Source organism: Pyrus communis, chromosome 12 (assembly GCF_041283825.1).
Source record: "Pyrus communis isolate YQ-2024b chromosome 12, ASM4128382v1, whole genome shotgun sequence".
Taxonomy (NCBI): domain Eukaryota; kingdom Viridiplantae; phylum Streptophyta; class Magnoliopsida; order Rosales; family Rosaceae; genus Pyrus; species Pyrus communis.
Window position 1 is genome coordinate 21,498,183 of NC_142576.1, and position 27,288 is coordinate 21,525,470.

Consider the following 27,288-nt stretch of genomic DNA (forward strand, 5'->3'; position numbering starts at 1 on the left):
CCAGTATGTTTAACAAATTTTTCAACACCAGTAGCTAGTAGTATTATCTCTATTAGACAAAATAATTTAACTATCCAATTAGCTTTAAGTTTAGCCGAAAAAGTAGACCAAGTTGAAAAACAAATAGCAGAAATAAATCAAGTTTTACATAACACATCTTCATCACTTCCACTGTCACATCCCGGCCCGGGGTCCACCACATCTCGGGCCCGCTCCACTATCGTAGCACGATATTGTCCGTTTTGGGCCCTGACCACGACCTCACGGTTTTGTTTCTGGAAAGTTCTTGTGTGAGTTCCTAGAAACAAAACCGTGAGGTCGTGGTCGGGGCCCAAAGCGGACAATATCGTGCTACGGTGGTGGAGCGGGCCCAGGATGTGGTGGACCCCCGGCCGGGATGTGACATCCACCATCTTTGTTAGAAAAGTTAGAAAATTTAACTTGAAGTACAAATAATCATCTTTGAAGACCTAAGATAAATCATTTTGACAATAGAAAATGGAACTATTTAGGAGAAAAGGAAAAGAAGTAGTTAGAGTTGAAGATATTTATCCAAATGAAGAAGAAGCACAATAATTTAATAGAAGATGATTTAAGAGAACACAGAGAAATAAATATAATTTGTATCAATCAAGTTTATTTGAAAATAGAAGTAGAATTGTCAGTAGCATCAGTTAACATGAAGTTAGCTGTATTGATAAAGAAGTTACACTTAATATACTCAATAAAGAAGTAGTTATTCAGTTGAGAAAATCACATTTTAGTTAAATTCATATAGGAACAATATTAATTGGAATAACATGATTAACCGGGGCACAAGTAGGCACAAAAGCATTAGCTAGTGTACATATATGATGACATATGAGATAATCACCAGCAAGCGGCAATAGCAACAGCTGAAGTAGACTTAAGTTCAAATTTAGCAGTCATAGGTTGTATTCCTAATTATGTTATGATAATTAATGAATTTAGTAAATATATTAAAGTAAGCATAAGAACAAAAAAAATTATAATATGAAAGGAGAGTATAAAAAATTTTGTATTAACTTAATGTATATTGGTAAAGTTTCTGATAAATATAATCATAAGTTTAATTTAGAATTTCAAAATTTAGTTCACACATTTGGTAATAAGCATGTAAATATGACAGAAGCAAAACCCGTAAATAATAGCTTTTTAGAAGGAATTCAGTGGATATTACCTAATTTACAAGTAGCCAGAAATAGACAATCAGTTAGAGTACAAATATATGAAACTAATACAGGTGAAGCAACAATTAGATTTAGTAATTACAAGCAATTAGAAAATATAGAAGATGATAGGAGCGAAATTGAAAATAAGAGTATTCACATGACTTTTGATAATTTAGATATTAATTTAGTTGAGCAAAATTTTGATCATATTGTAAATAAACTTATAGAAGATGTTGATCATTTAGATGAAGAACAATATTTAGAAAAATATAAGACATATGATTTAGGACTACATAGAATTTCAGATGAAGAGATGAAAAAAAATTAATTTTAGAAATAAGAGTGGAACATATTTTAGAATCAAAAGAATATAATAATTTATTAGAGTTGAAAGTATAATGTAATCCAGCAGAAGAAAGTAGTACATTAGGAGTAGAAAATTCAAGATATGTAGGTAGAATTGATCAACAATTTTTGTGACAAACAAATGAACAATATAATGAACAAGCAGGAGTAGATTACATTGAAGAAAGTACGATGAAACCACCTAGAAAAAATAGGATTCCATATTTAAGAGGATTTGAACAAATTAATATAGCATGTAATATTTTAAACTTAAATAATGTAAATCCACAAGATTGGGAGAGAACAATTGAGAGATGAGAAAAATGTTGTGTACATGCAGCACTAATATTAGATTTTAGTAATTCACAAAATATGTTAGATTATTTTGAATATACTTTAACTGGTTTAGGTTTTTATTATTTTCAATTATGGATAGTTCAAAATCCAGAACAGCATCAGGTAGCTAAAACACATTTTAATATTGATGGTTTTGTTACTTTAATTAAGAAAGAATTTTTAGATCATAATATGTTAGATGTTAGAACTGAACAAGAACAAATAAGAGCAATTAGAAATTTAGAACAATTACAAATTTGTGATTTACAATATATAGCGGAGTATACTTCAAATTTCTTTACGTATTTAGGAAGAACAGGTAGAATTAGTGATACTAATTTATTAGATACTTATATGACAAAAATAAAAGGACCAATGAGAGAAAAGATTTGGAATGAATGACAAAAGCATCCAAAGAAAAATGATATTGCAATAGGACCTAGAATTCAACATGTATATAACATACTTAAACAAGAGTGTAGCCAAATAAAAGTTAAGAGACAAATTAGGAAGCAATTTTACATGAGCTGTAAAAACATAGATTTATCACAACAGTATGGTTGTCATAAGAAAAATAAGCATAAGAATAGGAAATATAAGTCATACAAGCCATACAAACAACATAAAACCTTCAAGAACATATAGGAAGAGAAAACATATTCCAAAACAATTTAGAAAAAGAAGTGGGTAGACTTTGGATTAGAAAATATAAAGCACCAAAAGATAAAAGTAGTTGTAAATATTATTTATGTTGACCAAAGTGTCCAAAATTAGGTAAACGGCTGAGAGATAAAGTATATTTAATGGAGTTGTTTAAGTTAGAATAAGATGAGGATATACAGTCAATATATAGTTTAGATGATTTAAGTGATAATGAGAGTATTTATAGTATAGAAAATATAAATACGATAGATTTAGACTTAGAAGATTCAAGTAGTTCACATAGTGATTTAGAAGAGTATATGTGTTCATTCATAGAAGAACAACATGAAGAAGAGTATAAATACATTAATTTAGGTTGGCTAGAAAAATTTCATAAGTATAGTAAGTTATAATACATATTCAATATTGTGTGAAAAACGTTTTAGTAATAGGTAATTAGAAGTTAATTCAGCTGAATCAGAGGAGAGTACTGAAATATTAGGAAATATTGTTCATAGTATAGAGAAGCCAAAAAAAAAAAAAAAAAAAAAAAAAAAAAAAAAACAGTTCGTTAATTACCATAAATTGTGAAATAGAAATAGCAAAAAAATACAAATTACAAACAACAGCTATGATACATACAAGAAGCACAAAAAGTGTCTTAAGAGAAGAGTTGGTACTAGAAAAGTATAGGAAAAAATTAGCAAAATCAATTAGAATAACATAATTTGATGAAAGACCAGTTTATTTAACACAAATTGCATTAATAATGAGTCTATTAAAGTTGAAAAAATTACCATTAATATTTGTTTCACCAGTAAGATCATATCCATTTATTTTAGGTTTAAACTTTCTGAAAAGTTTACAAGGTTTTTTTATATATGAATCCTAACATAACATTTTTCAATAGAGGTATTACTATAACATATCAAAGTAATACGGTAAAAGCATACAAAAGCATATGTATGGAAGAGTCTAGTGACCAAAATAATTATTATTTAGAAAACTCAAAAGAAAATGATGAGTATAATAATATAGAAGAATTTGATGAAGAAATATTTGAACATGAATATCCGATTTTTAGAAGAAGGAAACCGTATAGAAATATTACAGTTAGATAGTTCAAAGAGTTTAGAAGAATTGTTACAATTAGCAGAACAAACTAGAATTGTAGGAGACGACCCACATTTACATTGGAGTAAAAATAAAATCTTAGCAAAATTAGATATTATTAATCCACATTTAACTATTAAGACATCTGATATGCCTTGTAGTTTGATAGATAAACAAGAGTTTGAGCAATAAATAAAAGAGTTGTTAAATTTAAAAGTAATTAGACCATCTAAGTCTAGACATAGATCAACAACATTTATTATGAGAAAACATTGAGAGTTAAAGACAGGTAAGGCAAAACTAGTTTATAATTACAAGAGATACAATGATAATACATATAAAGATAGTTATAAATTACCAAATAATGATGAGCTTATAAATAAAATTCAAGAGAGTAAATATTTTAGTAAATTTGATTGTAAATCAGGTTTTTAGCAAATACGATTAGCAGAAGAAACAATTGAGTGGACAACTTTTACTTGTCCAGAAGACATTTCGAGTGGCTTGCTATGTCATTTGGACTTAAAAATGCTCCATCGATCTTCCAAAGAAAGATGGATCAAACTTTCAAAAAATATGATAATTTTTTGTAGTGTTTATGTAGATGATATTTTAGTACATAGTTGGTGTCTCAAAATTGGGATCGCGGGTTGCAATTGGAGACTGGTGGTTGTGCCTGGCTTGGTCTCGGTCGGAGGTTGGGATGAGTTGGCGGTTGGGTTGAAGGGAAGCGGGTTGAGGTGGGTTGGTGCGGTCAGGGTGAGGAGGGGAGGGGTTAACAATTCGACGGTGTGGGGATGATTGAAAAGTCAGGGGCTATGATGCATAGACACGGGGGAAAGCCAGCATATCCTGTATTTGACGTGCAGGGATACGGATACGCAGAGGATACGGGTGGATACATGCCCGATATGTATCGAAGTGAAGGGATGTGTTTTTTACTGACAAGATACGCGTATCGTACTGTTGAGATACGAGTATCCTACGGTTCAGATACGTTTCAAACTAAAATCAGAGGATAATTAGAAGAAAAAAAAAATTCAACAAATCTGCATAGAATTGTGATTGATTCAAATTAGCTAAACTCAAACGACTGTTTGACAAAAAACCAAAACGATTTTGGGTATAAAATTCGGATTTACCTATTTTTCCTTACTCGAACCTCAAAAATCAAACTTGTCATTTGCAACTGCTTCGTCGTCTTTGTCTACAACTGCTCCGTTGTCTCCGTCTGCAACTGCTAATGAGAGCTTTCGTTTTCACTTTGTTAATAGTTTCGATGCTTTCCTGATCTTACTCCTCAGCTTTACTGATTCATGAATCTTTGAAGCTTAATCTAATTCCCAAGGCCAAAACCCATCTCTGAAACTAAAAGCCCCTTTTGCTTTTCTGTTTTTAACTTCAATGAGGAGAATGGGATTTTGGCCTGCATGCAGGTGATCTTCACTTCTTTCCTCAGTTTGAAGAAGAGAATGAACAAGGGATGATGGAGAAAGCAAGAGAGGTTCAACAAGAATCCACTACTCTATCTGCTTCACCAACATCAACCAATCATGGTAATTCACCAACATCAGCATCGTCAAATGGGAGCCTAAATGAAAGAGAAGTACCACGCACAAGAAGTATATGAGATCTCTATAAGGTAGCTGAAAGACTTGATAATACTACACTTTTCTGTCTCTTTGCTGATTGTGAACCAGTCAACTTCCAAGAAGCAGTGTAAGATACTAAGTGGAGGAAAGCAATGGATGAAGAAATCGAAGCAATCCAGAAAAATGATACATGGGAACTTGTTATTCTTCCGAAAGGACACAAAGCCATCGAAGTTAAGTGGGTGTATAAGACAAAGAAAAATGCCAATGGAGAGGTCGAAAGATATAAGGCAAGAATAGTGGCGAAGGGCTATAGTCAAAGAGCCGGAATCGACGATGATGAGGTATTTGCACCCATTGCTCGGTTGGAAACTATACGATTACTAATTTCTTTGGCAGCTCAAAACAGTTGGAAGATTCAACAAATGGATGTGAAGTCCGCCTTCCTAAATGGAGTCCTTGAAGAAGAAGTCTACATTCAGCAACCGTCAGGCTATGAAATCAAAGGGCATGAAGACAAAGTTTTGAGGCTGAAGAAAGCCCTCTATGGGTTAAAACAAGCGCCAAGAGCATGGAATAGTCGCATCGACAAGTACTTTCAGGAGAACAACTTCATCAAGTGCCCTTATGAACATGCTCTCTACGCCAAAGTCAAACATGGAGATATTTTGATTGTGTGCTTATATGTGGATGATCTAATCTTCATCGGGAGTAATCCAAGCATGTTTGAAGAGTTCAAGAGAGTGATGACCAAAGAATTCGAGATGACGGACATTGGGCTGATGGCATACTACCTAGGCATTGAAGTCAAGTAGAACGAAGAAGGCATTTTCATCTCCCAAGAAAGCTACATAAAGGAGATACTGAAAAAGTTCAAAATGGACGACTGCAAGCCCATAAGCACGCCAGTGGAATGTGGAGTCAAACTAACCAAGCATGACAAAGGAGAAAGGCAAGATCCAACATTTTTCAAAAGTCTAGTTGGAAGCTTACACTACTTGACTTGCACAAGACCAGACATTCTCTATGCCGTTGGATTAGTCAGTTGCTACATGGACAATCCCACAACTACACATTTAAAGACCGCCAAAAGAATTCTTCGATACCTCAAAGGTACTGTTAACTTTGGCTTGTTCTATTCAAGTTCTGATAACTACAAACTTGCTGGATATAGCGACAGTGATTGGGCAGGAGATTCCGACGATAGAAAAAACACTACTGGATTTGTGTTCTTCATGGGAGACACTGCATTCACATGGATGTCGAAGAAGCAACCTATTGTCACACTATCTACCTGTGAAGCTGAATACATAGCGGCCACTGCATGCGTTTGCCATGCAATCTGGTTGAGAAACTTGCTGAAAGAATTAAGCATGCCACAAGAAGAGCCAACCGAGATCTATGTCGACAACAAGTCTGCAATAGCTCTAGCAAAGAATCCAGTATTCCATGACAGGAGCAAACACATAGATACCCGTTATCATTTCTTAAGAGAGTGCATTGCAAGAAAGGATGTGCAAGTGGAATACGTGAAGTCTCAAGATCAAGTTGCAAACATATTCACCAAGCCACTCAAACAAGAAGATTTTATCAGATTGAGGAACTCAATCGGCATCACAAGACAAGATTTAGGGGGGATGTTGAATGATAATTTGTCTTGGCCCAAGACAATTGAGCCGGCCCATACACAAAGAAAGATCCATGCACATGCTAGAGAGTTCTAGAAAATTCAAGTTGGTGGAATGCATACATAAATATCTAAGGCTTTTTGTAGAAAGATCTAGAATCTTGTAAAATTGTGTGGTTGTTAAGCATTAGCTAGAAAGTTCTAGCAATGCCTAAATTGGCAAACCTTGCCTATAAATAGGTGAGTTGCTAAGCTATGTGATGTAACAACTAAGAGAGCAAGTAGTAAAAAGTGAGAGTGTCAAGTAAGAAGTAAGAAGAAGCAACAAAGCTTCTAAGAGTGTTTGAGTGTTTCCTCTTGTACTAGTTTGTGAGTGAATAACAATTTTGTGTAATACTTTGAGTGCTCTTTCTTTCACTTGCCTATCAATTCCGCTGCATTACATTCTTCTTTGTGAGATAAACATCTCCAAAGTAGTGAAGTCTTTTTAAGCCCCAACAGTTTTCACTCGTCTCTCAGCTTCCTTGAACGGACGGCTCATCGCGTGACACAAACTACGATCCTTACGCCTGCATCGTCAGATGTACGTACCGACTCTTCCTTTACATTTTTTCGCTTTGGTATTTTTTTTCACGTAGTTTCGGCTACGTTTTTCGTTTCTGATCGCCTAGGTTTCCTGCGAGCTGGATTTAATTGTGAAAAGTCACCTGCTACGTAGTTTCGGCTACGTTTTTCGTTTTGAAATTTATGGTATTTGGTGTGGTGGGAGTAGCTCAAGTGGAGCAGACTAATGCATTTGAGGATCCTCAAAAGATGAAATTCACTTGGACAATTGAGAAATTTACCAGGTTGGACAACAAGAACCACTACTCTGACATCTTCGTTGTTGGCGGCTTTAAATGGTATTTTCCTTGTCAACCACATGTCAAAGTTGATTTTGCATGTACGCCTTTAGTTGGTTTATAATTGTATCTCGCTAATTGGGTTTTATATTGCTTTGCTTTGTTTGATCAGCCGGATAATAATGTTTCCCAAGGGAAACCAAGTGGACGCGTTACCAATGTATTTGGATGCAGCAGATTCTGGGACATTGCCATATGGGTGGAGAAGATTTGCGCACTTTTGATTGGCTGTAGTTAATCAGATCGATACCAAGTACTCAGTAGAAAAGGGTATATTTCTTTAATTATTAGTCTTATTTCTTTTTCGAATTCAAGTTGTGCTTTTGCTTGGTTGTCGTCCTGTTGTCATTTAAACCTAAGGCTTTCATTTAGAACTTATTATTCTCCGGGTGAACGCACTAGCGTTCAACTTCATAGTTCTTGGGCGATGCCATTTGAACGCAATCAATCTATAAGTAATCACCCTAATCTCTTTTATTATCATATTTTAATTCCAATTTTACTCCTTGAAACATCAAAACAATAAAGTAAAACTTCTTCCATCCCTTCCTCTCTAACATCTTGGCAAACGGCAGCAACGCGCACCATGGCATACCCATCTGCCCATCGTGACATTGTTTTGGAATTTTTTTGAAGTTTGACAAAAAAATTGAGAAAAATTGTGGAGTAAAACGTACTAACAGATAGAAATGAATTCAAATACAATAGATTTGTTCTTCTATAGGCATCTAGATGTTAAATAAATTAACTGCAAAACGTGCAGTAAAAAATAATGGGCAGATTGAATTCTGGGTAATGAAAAGGCTGAATATACTAAATCAAGGGTTTCAATTTATTAAGTGATGAGCTTGAAGTGGGACTTGCGACGTTGTTAAAATTAGAGTTGTGAAGTACAAATATTCTAGGCCAGAACCAAATGTAGTGGGGCTGGCAATGGATTCTATTTTGTTGGTGTGGCTCATGCTGCAGAATAATAATTTGAATTAATGCGTTTAACCAAAAACCAACAATCTTTAATCATTTGATTGTTGTATGATGTCGCAGACACACAACACCAGTTCAATGCAAGAGAAAGTGACTGGGGATTCACTTCATCCATGCCTCTTGGTGATCTTTATGACCCGAGTAGGGGATGTCTGATGAACGATACAGTTGTGGTTGAAGCGAAAGTTACTGTCCGTAAGGTTCTTAATTATCAGTCATGTGACTCAAAAAAGGAAACTGGTTATGTTGGGCTTGAGAATCAGCGGCAAAGTGGTTATATGAATTCTCTACTCCAGACGTTTTACCATATACCATACTTTAGAAAGGTAGTTTACGTGATCTCCCGTTGTCATTGTAAGCCAAACATGAATTGTCTTGTGAATTTTTTATGAAAAGATCTTAATTTTGGAGTTACTTACCAGGCTGTGCATCATATGCCAACAACTGAGAATTACATGCCTTCAGGAAGCATCCCATTGGTACTACAACGTTTATTCTATAAGCTTCAATACAGTTGCAGCATTGTTGCAACTAAAGAATTGACCAAGTCTTTTGGGTGGGATACACATTATTTGTTCATGAAACATGACGTCCATGAATTTAATAAATTTCTTAGTCAAAAGCTTGAAGATAAAATGAAGGTATGGGAATGTTTCATTTTGACCATGAGTTTAATTTTCATTTCACCTACAATTTTTATAATTGTTATGTTGGTTCAGGGAACTGTTGTGGAGGGTACAATACAGCAGTTATTTGAAGGACATTACATGAACTACACTGACTGCATCAATGTGCACTACAAATCCGAAGGAAAAGAGTCATTTTATGGTAACGTTTCTTGGCACAAACTTCATTTATTATGAGTTGGAAGTATTTCATGAATGTCAGTGCATGCTACTGGTTTCGTCTTATTGCTTTGCAGACCTCCAGCTTGATGTAAAAGGCTGTCGGGATGTTTATGATTCTTTCGATAAGTATGTGACAGTTGAACATCTTGAGGGTGACAATAAATACCGTGCCGAACAATATGGTTTGCAGGTTATATTACTGAATTTCTATTGTTGACTGCATTTATACAGTAACTCTAATCTGAGTTTGCTCTTAGTTGCTTCCTTCCACAAACCACTTTACTAGTGGTTTTACATTATTTCCTAAGCCAGTGAGATTTTTAATGTATGGTTGTTAAAACATATGTGGGGTCGTGCATGTTATGTTTTACTTTCTGATTGAATGATGTCCACAGTTTTGCCTTCCATTAAACCGCTTGCTGAAGCCACTATTCTTACACATTTTCCACGATAGTGAATTTTTAAAATATTATTCTCAAGGATTATGTTGTCTGCTTATTCCAGGTTGCTAAGAAAGGTGTCCTGTTTATTGATTTCCCTCCTGTTCTTCAACTTCAGCTAAAGCGATTTAGTATGATTTTGTGCGGGACACTGTGGTTAAGGTCTGTAACGGAACTAATCTACATGCTTCAGCTTCAGCTTCATCTATGCTTACATGAAGCATTGAAACTGTGATTCTTTGTTGAAGATGTAGAGCATGCATCTTAGTCGCAAATGTAGCATGCAAAGATATGTTTCTTCAAATTATTTATTGATCCAAGTGAAGGACTTGAGCTCACCTTATGGTTTCATCCAACTCTTAGTTTAATTTTTGTTTCACTATTGCATTCTGAAAGATGGATATAACCCATTTGAATGGTATTTTTTTATTTTTTATTTTTTATTTTTTAAATATCTGCAGCGTGAACTATTTTTTCTTCATACGAGTTAAATTGAACTGTCTTTATTTGAAATTATATAAACTAATTAAATTCGTTTTTATTTCTTGGGCTGCAATTGTTTGTTCGGTGTGATAATGATATTTCATAGATGGAAAGCAAATAAACTATCATGGTAAGAATATTGTATTATTTGTTTTTGGCAGGTAAATGATCGCTATGAATTTCTCTTCATCTTGACCTTGATAGGGAGAATGGAATGTATCTATCACCTGAATCAGATAGGAGTGTCCGCAACCTCTACACTCTTCATAGGTAACCATAATAATAGTAGTTGATTGGGTTGGATGATTAAAAAAGCGCGCTAACTTTAACGATAGTGTTAAAAAATTCCTAGCGAAATGCTACTTACTATGATACTTAATTACTGTTGCAGTGTATTGGTTCATATTGGTGGGGCGCATGATGGACGTTACTGTGCTTTCATAAGGCCAACCCTCTCTGACCAGTGGTATGGAACTCCTGGAATCCAAGCTCTGTGCTCTTTTACTTTGCTTCTTACTTTTTTGTTTATCGTTCTGGTTCAAATGAGTCGGTTTTGTTGTGAATCTTGTGATTTATATTTCTCACATTGCTTTTCGCATAGATTTTGGCACCACAATTCGGTTTACCTGACTGCCTAATTGACAACTGTAAAGAAAGCACATGTTTAATTAGTTATATGCATTTTTTATTTATTACTTTGGTGTTGAGTATTTATTTATTTGGATTTTTATGCATGACTATCAGTGTTATTGTGCATGCATTTCATCTATGTCGATAACTTGTCCGTTGATGCAATTTGTCCTCTCATGTTTTAGGTACAAGTTTGACAATGAACGTGTGACAAAAGAGGATGTGAAAAGGGCTTTAGAAGAGCAGTATGGTGGTGAAGAGGTAGTTAATTGTTGTGGCTGTTTCCCAACTGCTCCAGTCATCCTTAATTTTAAAGTTACTTAATTGTAAACTGACTTATTGTTGTCTTCTAATCCCAAGAGTTGCAACGGACAAATTCTCGCTTTAATAGTACTTCTTTCAGCCTTACAAAATACTCAAATGCATACATGCTTGTGTATATATGGGACAGTTAAAGGGAGAAAATAATGTGCAATGTGGACGAGAAAGACATAGCCGAACATCAAAGGGTAATGGTACATCAAGCATAATTTCTTCATTTCATTGTCCAACTAAGAGGCTGAACCAACTTTCGTTGATTCATTTCAGATAAGGTCGAAGAAAGGACAAGAAAAGAAAGAGGTTGAAAGATGTAATGCACAAGCACACCTCTACGCTACTATTAAGGTAAAGCTTTCCAGTATCCGGCTTTCACCATTGCTTGTTCGAATGAGCTAGTACAGGTATTTGGTGTACATTAAAATATTATTGCGAAATTTATGGATATGTTTAGATTTCTCGAGATAAGGACCTGGCAGAACAAATTGGAAGGGATGTATATTTTGGCCTTGTCGACCATAACAAAGTTCATAGGTTCCGTATTCTGAATCTAACACCCTTTAATTGTTGGATAGTGGTCAAATTAGGCTAGGAAACAAAACAATAGTGATGAGGGAACATCATGATGAGGATTATGTTTCCTTGTTTTGTGGCTTGTTTTGTGGCTTAAATTGCTCCATGTTTTGTGGCTTTTTTCAAAGCCATAATTATTTGGCATAAGAAGGGGCACGGGTGAAGAGAGAGTGGTAGAGGGATGAAGAGAAGGAAAGCATCCAAAAGAGATGGTGTGAGCATTTGGCTCTACCATGGGCATGGGTGAGAGAAATCAAGAGAGCTAGAGTGAAAGATCTCTTGTGAAAGAACTCTTGGGGTAGAGTGAGGCTCTTGGGAAAATTCTGTGAGTGGGTGTACAAGGGTTATGGGATTGGGTTATGTCGATTTAACTCATGTGTAACTTGTACTGTTTTTCTCATAGTGAAGAGCAATATCTCTCCGACGACGTAGGCAGGTTTTTGCCGAACCTCGTAAATTTCTCGGTGTCTTTATTTCTTGTATTTTAAACTATTCAACTATGTGTGATTTTGGTGAGGTTGTAATCTGAATCTCGGTTCCGCACTAACGAACGGGCCAAGGCACAACAATTGGTATCAGAGCATCGTTAGGGGCTTTGGTTCGTTGGAGGTCCAGATTTGTTGTTCACCATGGAATTTTCAGTTGAGCAGTTTAAAGGGAGAGGCGGTTTTGCTCTTGGTAAAGGAGAGTAATGGAAGCCTGAAGAAATGGAAGCCGTGTTTAGGGATGCTTGGATCAACTGCGAAAGTTGATGTTGAGGAAGAAGACAAAGGCCTCTTTCTTCTTACCTCACTTTCAGATTTGTACGAGAACCTTGTGAAACTTTACTGCAAGGAAAGAAACAGTAAGTTTGGAGCAGGTGCAAGCTTCTTTGGTGTGGAATGATACACACAAGAGACCATGGATGATGGTGGGCACAAGACTGCTTAAGCTATTCAAGGTTGAAATCGTGGAAGAAAATTGGAAAGAGGATCTGAGAGAGACAGCAGGTTCGGATCCGGTTCCGGAGGCAAGGGTCCACAGTGCTACGGGTGCAAGGCCGGGTTAGCAAGTTTGTGGTGGAAGACTTTGAGTATGCCCTCTAGGTACTCGAAGCAACACTTCTCCTGGTGATGTTTAGTCTCAAGTGTTGCAGGGGTTTTGCAGCAGGTGGAGCTATGGGATTCACAGGTGATGAGAAGGTCTTGAGGTAGGAGGAAGTGTGGGAATTTTGTCTGGCTCGATGGGTTGTTGCTGGAAATAGGCGCGCTGACGAGTTTCCAGGTTGCAGACAATGAAGAGGAGGAAAACCTGCTAGAGGAGACGAGGATGTGTTGAGATCCTGTCTGAAGCTAAATGGTGATTTTTAGCTTGCAGCAGCTGCACATGCATTGGCAGTAACTGAATCGGAACAGGACCAACGAGGTGGATTCAGAGTGTGCATGCTGGTACGTAAGGCCAATGGACTTTGGTACAATTTGGCCAAGGTGGAGATTGTTGGATAGTGGCCAAATTAGGCTAGGAAACAAAACAATAGTGATGAGGGAACATCATGATGAGGATTATGTTTCCTTGTTTTGTGGCTTGTTTTGTGGCTTAAATTGCTCCATGTTTTGTGGCTTTTTTCAAAGCCATAATTATTTGGCATAAGAAGGGGCACGGGTGAAGAGAGAGTGGTAGAGGGATGAAGAGAAGGAAAGCATCCAAAAGAGATGGTGTGAGCATTTGGCTCTACCATGGGCATGGGTGAGAGAAATCAAGAGAGCTAGAGTGAAAGATCTCTTGTGAAAGAACTCTTGGGGTAGAGTGAGGCTCTTGGGAAAATTCTGTGAGTGGGTGTACAAGGGTTATGGGATTGGGTTATGTCGATTTAACTCATGTGTAACTTGTACTGTTTTTCTCATAGTGAAGAGCAATATCTCTCCGACGACGTAGGCAGGTTTTTGCCGAACCTCGTAAATTTCTCGGTGTCTTTATTTCTTGTATTTTAAACTATTCAACTGTGTGTGATTTTGGTGAGGTTGTAATCTGAATCTCGGTTCCGCACTAACGAACGGGCCAAGGCACAACATTAATCTTGTCAAGGTACACCTGTACAGGCTGAAGTTCATTTATGTCTTATCTTTTCTTCATTTTTGGCTTATGGAAGATTGGTGACTTTGAGTGCAAAGAATTCTGAATTCAATTTTATTAATTATGAGAATTCCTAATTCGGAAATGGTTAAAAGAAGGAGGTTGCAAATGGGTTTGGCAAACCAGTGCAGTTTCAGCGTTTCTGGATTTGGTCCATGAGAAAAAACCATACATATCGCCCCAAACGACCATTGACAAGTTGTGAAGAATCACACGCAGTATGACTTCACACTGCTCCTTGCATATGTGCTGTATCTCTGGGTTTATAGCTGGTTCATTGCGTAATCCATATTTCTGATTGTGTCCAAATTTACTTTGTTGCATCTGACACTAAAGTTTCAAGTTCATGATTTTGTGATGGGTGAATATAAATGTCATTTTCTTTTGCGAAATTGGAATTTAAAAACTGCTTAATGCAGAGATTTGTTGGAATTTGGATAATCATTAGCTTCTTGGTACTTGATGCAGAGATTTGTTGGAATTTGGATAATCATTAGCTTCTTGGTACTTGATGAGGCATTTTAAATGAAGTTATTAACTTATAATAGTACATAAAAAAGTCTGTTGGTCAGTGATAAACATTTTATCTCAGATTTTGAAATGATTGATAGTGTTTTTAGTTGCACATCGATGCCCAGAAGAGCTTGTCTGGTGACTTGTGCAATCTAATGATAACCACTTGCGTTTTCCAGGTTGGACGATTGAGAGATGGATCAAATACAATACACAATGGAAGAGCTAAAGTTGTTTTTGGAAGTAGAGTTTGGGCCGGTAATCCAGTGTTACTCTATTCTTGTTATGACCTATGGTGTGAGGGTTATTGCAGTTCCAATTGCTGGCTGAAAGATATCTTTTCTTACATTTATTTCTCTCATTAATGCTCCAGGATCTATGTCTTATTCCTCCGCCTGCCAAAACCAAGAAAGATATCCTTGTTTTCTTTAAGCTTTATGTGTTGAAATATAAGTGTTTTAGCTGAATAAATTTGTATTTAGTTTCAGTTTATAGACTTAAATGTAAGCCATTGATTACATTCCAATTGGACAGCTAAGATGTAATCTTAGAGTTAGTGATTTGTGTTGACACATGTAACTATCTTATAGGGTAGATTGCATGAATGGTTGGATTTGAGTTTTGTATCATAGAGAGAGAATCTCTCTCTAATGGTAATATACCTCTTGCACATTTTGTGTGAGGAGTGAATGAATGAAGAAAACTTTCTCTGTGAGAACCTTCTCTCAGCAGCTCTCTGAGATTTTTTCCAGAAATCTTCATCACCATTTTCGATTCATACCTTGCCACAGAGATCATAGTCTATGAGATTCTAACATGGCCTCAGAGCCAAGCTTGGTCGCTTAACACTGGGCGATTGAATCTATGAAGGAACGATTTAAAATTCAAAGAAATTGGTTGCAAGATTTGTGTCTAACATGGCAGGATCTGGAGGTGGTGAGCTGAAAGCTCCGATCTTCACCTGCGAGAATTATGAGTTCTGGAGCATAAGGATGAAGACTATTTTCAAGTCTCATGGATTATGGCAGTTCGTTGAAAAAGGAGTAGAGTGCTCAGATTCGAAGGGAGCTGATGAATTTGATGCACAGAAGAAGGAGAAAGAGGAATCGAGTGATACTGCAACTCTCACGGAAAAGCTCATGAAAGATACCAAGGCGCTGGGGTTGATTCAGGATGTAGTTTCCAATGAGATCTTCCCTCAGATCTCTCACGAAGAAACCTCTAAGGGAGCTTGGGATATCTTGATGCAAGAATTTCATGGCGACAAACAGGTTAGAAGTGTTAAATTACAAGGTCTTCGTAGAGAATTTGAATATACCATAATGAGAGATGATGAGTCCCTATCTGTTTATCTTACAAAATTGTTTGATCTGATAAATCAAATGAGAAGTTGTGGAGAGGAACTATCTAGAGAGAGAATTGTGCAGAAAAATATTGATTAGTGTACCCTCCATATGATCCTATATGCTCTGTGATTGAACACTCAAGGGATATAGATGTGATTGAGGTTCAAGAGGTAGTTGCCTCATTAAAAAGTTTTGCACAGAGATTGGAGAGACATAATGAGAACAAGACTAAGAGAGCATTTGCAATTCTAAGTGTGAATCCCAAACCTGCCAATTCCTCTGGAAATCAAGGCAATCGATACCAGAAGAATTGGAAACCAAAATTTAAAAAGTGGGATCAAAAGCTTACTTATCAATCTGGGAAGTAAATTGTAGCTGCAGAAGGTGGTAGAAACCCTTGCAGGCATTGTGATAAACACCATTATGGATAATGTTTTCTTAAAGGCAAACCTACCAGTTCAAGTACAAGATCCTATCATTACTGCCAAGATATCCAACTGGTAGTCATAACTACCCGATTGCAAGAGCAAAGCTTGACCCATCCCCAACGTTGGTCTTTCCTTCATTAATTTATAAAATTGGGATTTTTTACTTCGAAGTCTAGCTTCGATTCCTTCTGCTATGAGGTAGATCGGCCACTACTCCTCAACAAAGTGCTGGTTAGACAATGTGTGGTTGTTAAACAAGGACAAAAACACAATTTTTATTGAAGCTACCAAACGAGAAGGGGTAGGAGTGTAAACGAAAAAGACCCATCAGCACAATTATCTTCCTTCCCATTCAGACTCGAGCAATGTGAGGAAACAAGCTACCTGAATCATGCACGACGTGTTCATTTCTTTGCATGTTCATACAAACTTTTGGGCCAAGAAAGGGCTTATTAACAAAAGCAATTATTTCTAAAACTTAAAGTACTTCTTCAGTGCATCTTGTAGGACGGCCCAGGTTCCAACAGAGCCACGCTTTTGTAATGCCAATGTAGTCTGCCTCACAATCATGTTTTCAGATTTTAAAGAGCTATCTGCGAACCTCTGCTTAAGAGGTTCCATTTCATCCACCGCAGTTTCTAGATCCGCCATTGCCTTAGCTCGTTCTGCCTTTACTCGGGCCAGTTCAGCCTCGAGTTCTGTAACCTTGCCATCATAATTGGCCACAATGTCTTTTCTCTCTTGGCATTTCTGCACGGCCAGTCCCATTTGAGCTTTTATCTTTTCGTGTTCGACGGGAAAACCTTCAGTTTGGGCAAGCTCTTTTACTGCATCCACGTACTTCGGCATTTCACCCTCCAAAGACGAAAGAAGATCCTTGAACATGGAAGTGATCGTTGAAGGGATCATCCCTTGTTCAGTCACGAGTTTCAAGGCTGCTTTGAACTCCTCATAAGCCCCATTTGTGCAGAGTGTGTCAAGGCTGCTACTTGCATAGCGGCTCACAGTGTCTAATGCAGCCAAAGCCTCTACTGATGGTTCTCTGGCTGAAGTGGACTTCAATAGATCCTCTGCAGCAGAAAGTCTTCTCAGAGTTCGATCAACTGCTGGAGAAGCAGGGCCATCCAGGTCATCATTTTGCTTTTCAACTTCTCTGCTTGCTGTCTCATGGCCGACATTAGACACCATGAACTCTAAGGTTACTTGGGCAGCCTGCATCAGAGTCCAGAGATCAGTACGAAGATTAAATTTAAAAAAAAATGAATGTGGGCTCGGTCGGATTCTTACATCTTCTTGCGGAGTTGGCTCTGCCTGGCAAATAGAGGTTGGAAAAGAAGTATTTACAACAGCACTTGCTTGATTTGCGGCGCGAGCCCCCTTAGGAGCTTTATCAGAGTGCTGCAACCCAAGGTACTGCTCCCATGCAGACATATAATATGAAAGAAAGGGGGACATGAGTTGCGCAAGACCATAGATACACATCAAATCGTCTGGAAACAATATCAGAATCCTGCAGGTACTCTTACGTCTTCTTGTGGAGTTGGCTCTGCCTGGCAAATAGAGGTTGGAAAAGAAATATTTACAACAGCACTTACTTGATTTGTTGCGTGAGCGCTCTTAGGAGCTTTATCAGAGTGCTCCAACCCAAGGTACTGCTCCCATGCACCATAAACATCTCTTCTCTGAGGAAAACAAAAGCCATAACAACGGAATTAAAGAACCCGCAACGCAATAACGGCAATACTCATAAGCACAAGATTACAAAAGACCATCGAACATACCTGAAAACAGCTGGAAACAACATCAGAATCCTGCAAGTACTCAGGATGACCAAGTGACAAGAAAGCAAACTTCCACTGCGCAACCAAAAGGGAAATAGATGAGCAGCAAAATAAAAAACCATTAATTCTAGAGGTAAAACAATCTTTTCCTCCAGTAACGTTCCAACAAATGTAAGGTTGAATCAAGTACCTTAGCAAACTCCTTATTGGGGACCCGCAATTTCTTTTGTATCCGTTCTTTAACTTCAGCTAAAGTTTCACCTTCATCAATGACCAAGAAGAAAGGTTCCCCAAAATTTTGTACTTGCTGTTGAAATGTACAAAGAACAAGATAATTACTAAAATCTTTATATATTTGGGTGAATCACTCTTCATCTTTAATTGAAGCAGTAATCAAATAGTTCTACAAAATATCAATCAAAAAGCCAAAATTCCGCTTGGGAAAAAAAAAAAAAAAAATTCGCATACCATCTGGTTCTGTGCAGTGTTTATTGTAAAGTGGTAAACATGAATCAAGCGATCATGGGGACCCAAGTTTTTCTCTTCTTCTGGAATCTGATACACAAGGGGGGAAAAGTCAGCTGCATAGAAAGTACCGATTAAAAATATCAATCCAAGCAAGGATCCTAATCCCAAAAGGGAAAACCAACTAATTACAAATCTTGCCCATAAAACTACACCCACATTCTAAAAACTTTCAACTGAATAAAGAAGAAACTTCCCAAAATAAAACTAAATAAAGAAAAGGGGGAGAAATGAACATGCCTCCTCTGCACGCAAAGTCCAGTACTGGTCATTTATATTCTCAATTTTCTCACTGTGTGGGAAGATCTGAAAACAAACAGACGGAACTGAGTGCAACTACAGACTAAAGCACATAAATTATTCGACGGAAAAAAATTATGATATAACAAGGTCCTTTAGGAAAACAAGCCAAACATATCATACATAATCACATCATAAATGGGGCCAGCTACATGCATATCATTTCTGGGAAAAATGACCCAAAAAAATACCTATAAGCTGACACAGCTGACATACAAATAATTACCTTGTAAATCTTGTGATTGAAAACCTCAAGCAGTCGGAGTTCTGCATTTGGATGAGACAGCTCTACCTGTTTCAAGTACACCAAACATTGAGTAAAATCTATTATACAGAACTTTTAAAGGAGGCAGAGATAAATTATATTGAGCATCTAATAACTCTTAAAGTTAGTCAAAGTGATATATCTTATAAGCAATAAATAAAGGAAATTGGTGTATGACAGCATCATTACCTTTCCTGTACAAAAAACGAAAAGAACATACACATAGAACTTAAAATATGATTTGACAGAAACAGTACCTTCTTTTTAAGTACATTAATGACATCCCCCACAGTGCTCTGTTTGGGCAATCTAATATTGTGAATCACCACCTGTAAACATCTCACTCAAGATTATGAAGTGCACAATGATGTAATCACTGTTCATAGGCAGAAGACGCTGAAAAAAATTTAATCATACCTCATCTTTTGTAGCAAGATGAAAAGCAACTTCTAGATTTTTTAGGCCTTGCAATTCTGGCAGGGGGATGTCCAAGACTTCATAATACAAAATATGAGAGATCTGTAAAAGGAAACAATAAGCATAATTAGTAGCCACACCACATGATGCTTATGAGAGTGAATTAAACAGAGGACGGGCAATACAGTGCCACCTACTTGATTGTGATGAACTAACATATCAGTTAAATGCTCTACACCCCGAAATTTAATTGGTTGGGGCTTAGGTTGCTCAGAATAGCAGTTATGTGCAGTGAGTCTGATTTTGGTGGGATCTTCCAAACCAATTTGGCAAGCCAATTTCTCCACCACATCATCGTAAGTGTGTAGCTTTGACCTAAAAATAACAATGAAAAATGAAGTTAATGAACTGAATAATAGAACAATGATGGACTGTTCAACTATGAGGGACAATGCTTCAGGAAGTACATACAATTCTAAACTGAAATCCCCTCCTTCGGTTTCTCCAAAGAATGGAAATGAACAACCTGTAAAGCATCAAACCATTCAACACAGTTACGTTTAACATTCAACAAAATATAGCTATAAAACAAATTGAATGTTTCCACAGCCTGTACCTGGCGATTGTGTACGTACTCCAAAAATGAAGGAGCATCGGGATATTTACATTCTTCTTCACTTTCAAGGGAAATAGACTTCTGAAAGCAAATAATATCCCCATCTTCAATCTGGAAAAGGAACACAACCGATGGTTAACCGAAAATATACCTAGAATCAAAATGTTAATTCCTATAATACACACATATTTGTAACATACCCAACATGCAAAATAGCAACAGTTACCTCACTTAATCGAAATGAGGCCTTCTTGTCAAGGTGTTCGCACATGATACAAGGCTCAAACTTTATTTCCTGAAATTGTAGCACAAAAACATATACAAAGTTTGCTTAAAATGCTACAGCAAAGCATGCAACAAATTATAAATATACATATACATTCTACATGTCTATATACAACATTTATGAGTGTGTGTGTGTGTGTGTGAGCTACAACACAACCTTATGCTAAAATTTAAAGTGAAACACACCTCATAAAGCTCAATTTCTTCATCAGGGGTAAAACCAGCCAGTTGATTTAATTTTCCTAAAATCTCTGCTGGTTTACTAGAACTCTTCACGAAAAACCTACCAACAAAACTGGAAACAGAAAAAGAAACTTAAATTAGCAAACACAAGGCAAAGGATAAAAATATTCAGCTAAGCAGAAAGAGCAGGAGGTACCGTAGTTCTCGTTTCTCAGGCTCATAAAGCTTAAAGAAAAGAAGGATATCTTCCTTGGTTTTGTCAGGCGGAGGAATAGGACGCAGATCCTGGAAAATGTACAGAAACAATAAAATGTAAGGAAAAAAATCCTTTCATACAGCAATTGGAACTCCAACAAGCTTCACTACACAGGTAGTAACAAGAATAGAGTAGGACTGGTTACCGGCCCAAACTCTACTTCCAGAAACAACCTTAGCTCTGCATTGTGTGTTTTATTTGATACCTCTCTCAATTGTCCAACCTGAAAAATGCAAGCGGTCATCATTAGCTTTGCATAAGGCACCTAGACCAAGCTCTTCTTAGCACCGAATTGCAGTTAAAAACACTACCAATCATTCCAAATCTGATATCGAATGTTTATCACAAATAAAAATAACAATTATAATCGTCCATCATTCGTTCATAAACTTGAGCAGTTCAGTGTTAGACTCTACAAAGACAACATCCGCTAATAAATCCAAGTGGAGGAAAAGTAATAATTCAGGTATAATAAGAATTAGGAATTACGAATAGAACTGAAAACAAAGCGTGCGGGCAAAGAGCAGGGCATCTTGTATTGAAAATCCATTCAAAGATAGGAAGTACAAAGTACGTACTGATTGTGTTTCTTCCTGAGGTGTCAATGGTCGGTCGGGGCGATATGTGTGGTTTTGTCTCTTGGCCCAAATCCAGAAACGCTGAAACTGCACTGGTATGCCAAACTCTTTCGCAACTTCCTCCTGTCAACCATTTCAAATTTAGGAATTCGCATATTAAACATGACCCCAAATGGTAAAAAAGAATAAAGAAGACATAAATGCACAGTGTCAGCCTGTACTGATGTACCTTGAAAAGATTAAAGGGCGTTTGATTCTGAATACGGAAACTACGAACTTTGTCATGGTCCACAAGGTCAAAATAAATATCCCTTCCAATTTGCTCTGTCAGATCCTCATCTCGAGCAACCTAAACAAATCATTAAATTTTGCTATAATTTTTTTGTTAAAACCAAACACCTGTCATACCACATCTGAACAAACAATGGTGAAAACGGGGATAAACTAGAAACCCTTACCTTAATAGTTCTATAGAGGTGTGCTTTTGCCTTATATCTCCTTTTGTTCTCTTTCTCTTCTTGTTCTTTCGTCAACCTTATCTGAAATGGAACATAGAATGTCAGTTCATTCTCTTAATTGGACACTGGAATCAGAACTAATGCTTGATATACCATTACCCTTAGATGTTCCGCTACGTCTTTCTCATCGACGTTACATATTATTTTGTCCTTATCACTGTCCCGTATATACACAAGCATGTATGCATTTGAGTATTTTGTAAATTTGAAAGGAGTATTGTTGAAGCCAGGATTGGTCTGTGGCAACTGTTGGAAAAAAAACAACAATAGGTCAGTTGACAATTAAGAAACTTTAAAATCAAGGAGAACTATAGAAGGTCGGATACAGCCAAAACTAAACTACCTCTTCCTCACCACCGTACTGCTCTTCTAAAGCCGTCTTCACATCCTCTTTTGTCACACGTTCATCATCAAATTTGTACCTAAAACAAGACATGACAAATTACATCAACCCATGAAGTGCATGCACAAGAACACTCAGTCATGCATAAAAATCCAAATAAAGAAATACCAACTTCAAAGTAATTCTTGGGAGAAGAAAAAATGCATATGTCATAAAATAACAGGTGCTTTCTTTACGAGCAAGCAGTCAGGTAGCCAAGTTATGGAACCAGAATCCATCAGAAAAGCAATGTGAAATATAAAGATTCCAATAAAACCAACTTATTTGAACAAGGACCAACAAAAAAAAGTAAGAAGCAAAGCAAGAGAGCAGTGTGAGAGAATGTCTGTCTCTGCGTTCATGTGTTTTCTGTGTGAGACTCCAGACAACTACAGAGAGAATCGATTCCTGGAGATCCGTCCATACCACTGGTCTGAGAGGGTTGGTCTGATGAAAGCATAGTAATGTCTACCATGCACCTCATCATTATGCACCAAGACACTGCAACAGTAGAAAATTATCATAGTAAGTAACCAACTACAAGGTAAAAATTATGAAGCTCCACACAACATGACCAAACAGGCAGAAGCAAAAGCAGGTTCGAATAACCCTCTTCATATATTGTATTAGTATTTTTAAATACCATAATCACTATTGGGCACAACTGATAATTAAACCTGAAATTTTTTTCATAATACCACCCACTCAACTAATAGTACAGAGGTACAATGCCTTAATAGTTGTAGGCATGAAAGAACTTTGATAAATAAGTAGACATCATGAATGACCATACATTAGGTAGTTCTATAACTCAGCTTCAATTTCAATTAAAAAAATTGGATCTATCCACTGGGGATATCATATGTCAAGACAAAAAGAAGAAAATTGGTTATGTTACACTCAGTAAGTAATGCCATGCACATCAAAAGGTCTAGAAAGTACAATCCTTTGAAATAACATGCCAAATTTAGGAAACAGATGATCTATATTATATCATGTAATAGTACAAGGCAAAATAGATACCTATGAAGAGTATAGAGGTTGCGAACACTCTTATCTGATTTAGGTGATAGATATTTTCCATTCTCCCTATCAAGGTCAAGTTGAAGAGGAAATTCATAGCGATCATTTATCTGCCAAAAACAAATAATACAACATTTTTACCATGATAATTTATTTGCTTTCCATTTAAAAAATGTCATTGCCACACGAACAAACATACCCAAGAGGTAAAAACGAATTTCATTAGTATATATAACTTTGAATAAAAATAATCCATTAAATTGAGAAAGTTCAACAACAAAGAAACTGAAAAAAAATGAGGTTCTTTTTTTTTTTTTTTTTTGAGAAAAAGAAAGGAACAAAAAGAACTATATAGATAGGGGTTAATCCATATTTCAGGATTCAGTCATAAAACAAAAATTAAAATTAAAATTAAATTGAAACCCATTAGGCAAAGACAAGCCTTCACCTGAATTTATACATAATGTGAAGAAAAATATTTGACATGGTACAGTTTTGTTTTCAGCCAAGAAGCTTACCTTCATAGTAAAACATCACAGTTACAATGTTTCATGTATAAACACAGATGAAGCTAAAGGAGGAAGATGAGCTTCCAGTACCAACCTTAACCATAGTGTCCCGCATAAAATCATATTCAAATCGCTTTAGCTGAAGTTGAAGAACAGGAGGGAAGTCTATAAACAGAACACCCTTCTTAGCATCCTGGAATACACATCCAAAATATTCCTTGAGAACAATATTTTAAATTTTTAATATCAAAGAAATATATGCAAGAATACTTTCTTCAACAAGAGATTTAATGGAAAGAAAAAACTGAGGACTCAGAATTTAAAATATATCATGCACGACACCACCAACACATGTTTTGGGAACATATATTAAATACTTCACTGCAGAGGAAACAATGTAAACCCTAGTTTTGGAAATAATGCAACTACAAGCAGCCTCAGATTATATCTATAGTAAAATGCAGCACCCCGAAAGTGATTCAGTAATTAACCTGCAAACCATGTTCTTCGGCGTGGTATTTATTGTCACCCTCAAGACGTTCAACTTCCACGTACTTGTCAAAAGAAGCATAAACATCCCGACAGCCTTTCACATCAAGCTGTAGGTCTGCAAAGTAATAAGAAGAAACCAGTGGCATGCACTGACATTTACAAAATATTTCCAACTCTTAACAACTGAAATTGTGCCAATAAATATTACCATAAAATGATTCCTTTCTTGTAGATTTGTAATCCACATTGATGCATTCAATGTAATTCATGTGATGTCCTTCAAACAACTGCTGTACTGTACCCTCCACAACAGTTCCCTGGGCCCACAGAACAATTATCAAAATGAAATGAACAAAAGCTACAGCAATAGCAAAAACTGAAAGCTTCCTATACCTTCATTTTATCTTCAAGCTTTTCACAAAGAACTCTATTAAGTTCCTGCACATCATGTTGCATAAAAGAATCATATGCATCCCATCCAAGGGATTTGGTCAATTCTTTAGTTGCAACACTGCTTTCACTGTATCGAAGTTTATAGAATAGACGTTGTAGTGCCAAAGGGATGCTTCTTGAAGGCATGTCATTCTCAGTTGTTGGCATATGATGCACAGCCTGGTAAGTAACTCCAAAATTAAGATCATGCATATAAAATTCAAAAGAGAATTCATGTTTAGCTCACAATAACGACAGGAGATCACATAAACAACCTTTCTGAAGTATGGTATATGGTACCAAGTCTGGAGTAGAGAATTCATATAACCAGTTGCTCCCTGATTCTTGAGCCCAACATAACCAGTTTCCTTTTTCGAGTCATACGACCCGTAACCAAGAACCCTAAGGACAGAAATCTCAACTTCAACCACAACTGTATCGTTCACCAGATATCCCCTACTCGGGTCATAAAGATAACCAAGAGGCATGAATGAAGTGAATCCCCGGTGACTTTCCCTTGCATTGAACTGGTGTTGTGTGTCTGCAACATCATACAACAATCAAGAACAAAGGTCTTAAAAAACGTCTAGAATAAGATTCAGTTTGTTTGGTTCTGGTTAAACAGCATGTCAAATTATTGTTTTGCAACTTAGGCTACACCAACATAATACAATTCGTTAAAATATTTGAACTTCAATTCTCCAATTTTAATAAGGTAACCCACCTCAAGCTCGTCCCTTAATAAATGGAAACCCTTGATTTGGTTAGCCTTTTCATTAACTAGAATTCTTGCTTATTGCACACAGTTTCTAAGTAAATTCTTCCTGTTTCTAACTTTCTACTTTTACTGTTAATCTATATTTGACATCTTTATACCTAAAAGGACTAATCTATTGGTTTTCAACTTACTTCTAACATCTGTTGGTACGTTTTACTCCATAATTTTTCTATTCCTTTTTCTCAAACTACAAAAATCCCAAAACAAGGTCACCATGGGCACAGTCAGTGGTGCTGCTGCCGTCAGCCAAGATGTTAGAGAAAAAGGGGTGGACAAATTTTCTTTCCTTTATAGTTTTGATTTTTCAATGAGTAAAATTAGAATTAAGAGCTCCCATAACAAGATTAGGGTGACTAATCAGATATTGATTGCGCTCAAATTGCATCACCCAAGAACCATGAAGTTGAAAGCCAGTACATTCATTTCAAGGATAATAAGTTCTAATTAAATGCTTTGGGTGCCCATGACTACCCAACGACAAGCAAAGCTCCTAATGAAAGAAAAAAGAAAACGGAAACCAGGCAAAACCACAAAATTGAATGCTAAAAGGAAATAAGACTAATAAAGAAATATACCCTTTCTTATTGAGTACTTGGAATGGATCTGATTAACTACAGCCAAGCTGAAGTGCGCATATGTACTCCACCCATATGGCAATGTCCCGGAATCTGCCACATCCAAATACATTGACAAGTACTCCACTTTGTTTCCCATGGGAAATATTAGTATCCGCCTGATCAAACATACCAAAAGCAATTCAAAATCCAATCGCCGAGATACAATATAATCCAAACTTAAGCAGCATAAATCAGTTTTTGACATCTGGTAGATAAGAGAAAATACCATTTATAGCCGCCAACAACGAACATGTCAGAGTAGTACTTCTTGGTGTTCAACCAGGTAAAGTTCTCAATTGTCCAAGTGACTCTCATCACTGGCGGATCCTTCACTGGCTGACAATCAACTGTACAAGCTGGCTCCACTTGGGCTACTAGCAACATACCAAATACCATAAATTTCAAAACAACAAAACCAAAACCCTAAAGAAAATGCAATCACTTGCCCTCTAATCAAACCCCGTGACGCCAAATTCGCACAAAAATCAATTCTTTCAGATTAGGCAACACCGTAAACACAAACTTAAGAAATTCAAACAGTAAATCATCGAAAAATTAAACCTTCCATAGGCTCAGGGCCTTCGACCAAATCAGAGTGCGTCACAAGTATCTCTTCGTCCTCTTGCTGCTGCTGCTGCTAACAAAATCAACAAAAATCAGAGCTCTGATCAAGAAAAACCTAACCAGAGGGCCGTGCGTTACTTTTCACAGGCAAATGACGGTACGTGATCTTTCCTCGTACACTGGTAATCAAGCTTTTGTTCAAGTGGGTGATGGGCTGGATTCTCCCACTTTCACACAATCCAGCACTCAGTGCGGAAAGGTATCTAAACTAATTAACAAATTTTTCTTTGTGATCCAAAAAAGCGTGAAAAGCGATTCAGTCTTTTTATCACTAAATATGTT

The 27,288-nt window shown here is 36.7% G+C and overlaps 1 long non-coding RNA gene and 2 pseudogenes across 3 annotated transcripts; 2 read left to right on the forward strand and 1 right to left on the reverse strand.

The window, feature by feature from the left end:
• The first annotated feature begins 9,194 nt into the window (after positions 1 to 9,194).
• Positions 9,195 to 12,012, forward strand: LOC148692482 (ubiquitin C-terminal hydrolase 12-like; annotated as a pseudogene). The gene is made up of 6 exons (XR_015954445.1): positions 9,195 to 9,375; positions 9,454 to 9,772; positions 10,087 to 10,184; positions 10,667 to 10,775; positions 10,897 to 10,971; positions 11,321 to 12,012. The product of XR_015954445.1 is annotated as a ubiquitin C-terminal hydrolase 12-like (transcript).
• A 2,084-nt stretch (positions 12,013 to 14,096) lies between these two features.
• LOC148692483 (uncharacterized) lies at positions 14,097 to 15,344 on the forward strand. Its single transcript, XR_015954446.1, has 3 exons — positions 14,097 to 14,399; positions 14,831 to 14,909; positions 15,025 to 15,344. It is a non-coding gene; the product is annotated as an uncharacterized LOC148692483 (long non-coding RNA).
• A 1,449-nt stretch (positions 15,345 to 16,793) lies between these two features.
• LOC137744745 (ubiquitin C-terminal hydrolase 13-like) lies at positions 16,794 to 27,277 on the reverse strand (annotated as a pseudogene). The gene is made up of 32 exons (XR_015954444.1): positions 26,944 to 27,277; positions 26,609 to 26,756; positions 26,341 to 26,498; positions 25,263 to 25,528; positions 24,949 to 25,167; positions 24,764 to 24,872; positions 24,555 to 24,670; positions 24,158 to 24,256; positions 23,555 to 23,664; positions 22,958 to 23,032; positions 22,493 to 22,571; positions 22,249 to 22,395; positions 22,090 to 22,170; positions 21,861 to 21,980; positions 21,632 to 21,754; positions 21,199 to 21,276; positions 20,994 to 21,082; positions 20,801 to 20,909; positions 20,556 to 20,624; positions 20,330 to 20,440; positions 20,185 to 20,239; positions 19,911 to 20,088; positions 19,714 to 19,815; positions 19,554 to 19,625; positions 19,258 to 19,323; positions 18,972 to 19,037; positions 18,675 to 18,761; positions 18,397 to 18,513; positions 18,207 to 18,281; positions 18,021 to 18,107; positions 17,713 to 17,838; positions 16,794 to 17,637 (listed from the first exon to the last, which is right to left on the reverse strand). The product of XR_015954444.1 is annotated as a ubiquitin C-terminal hydrolase 13-like (transcript).
• Positions 27,278 to 27,288: the final 11 nt, after the last annotated feature.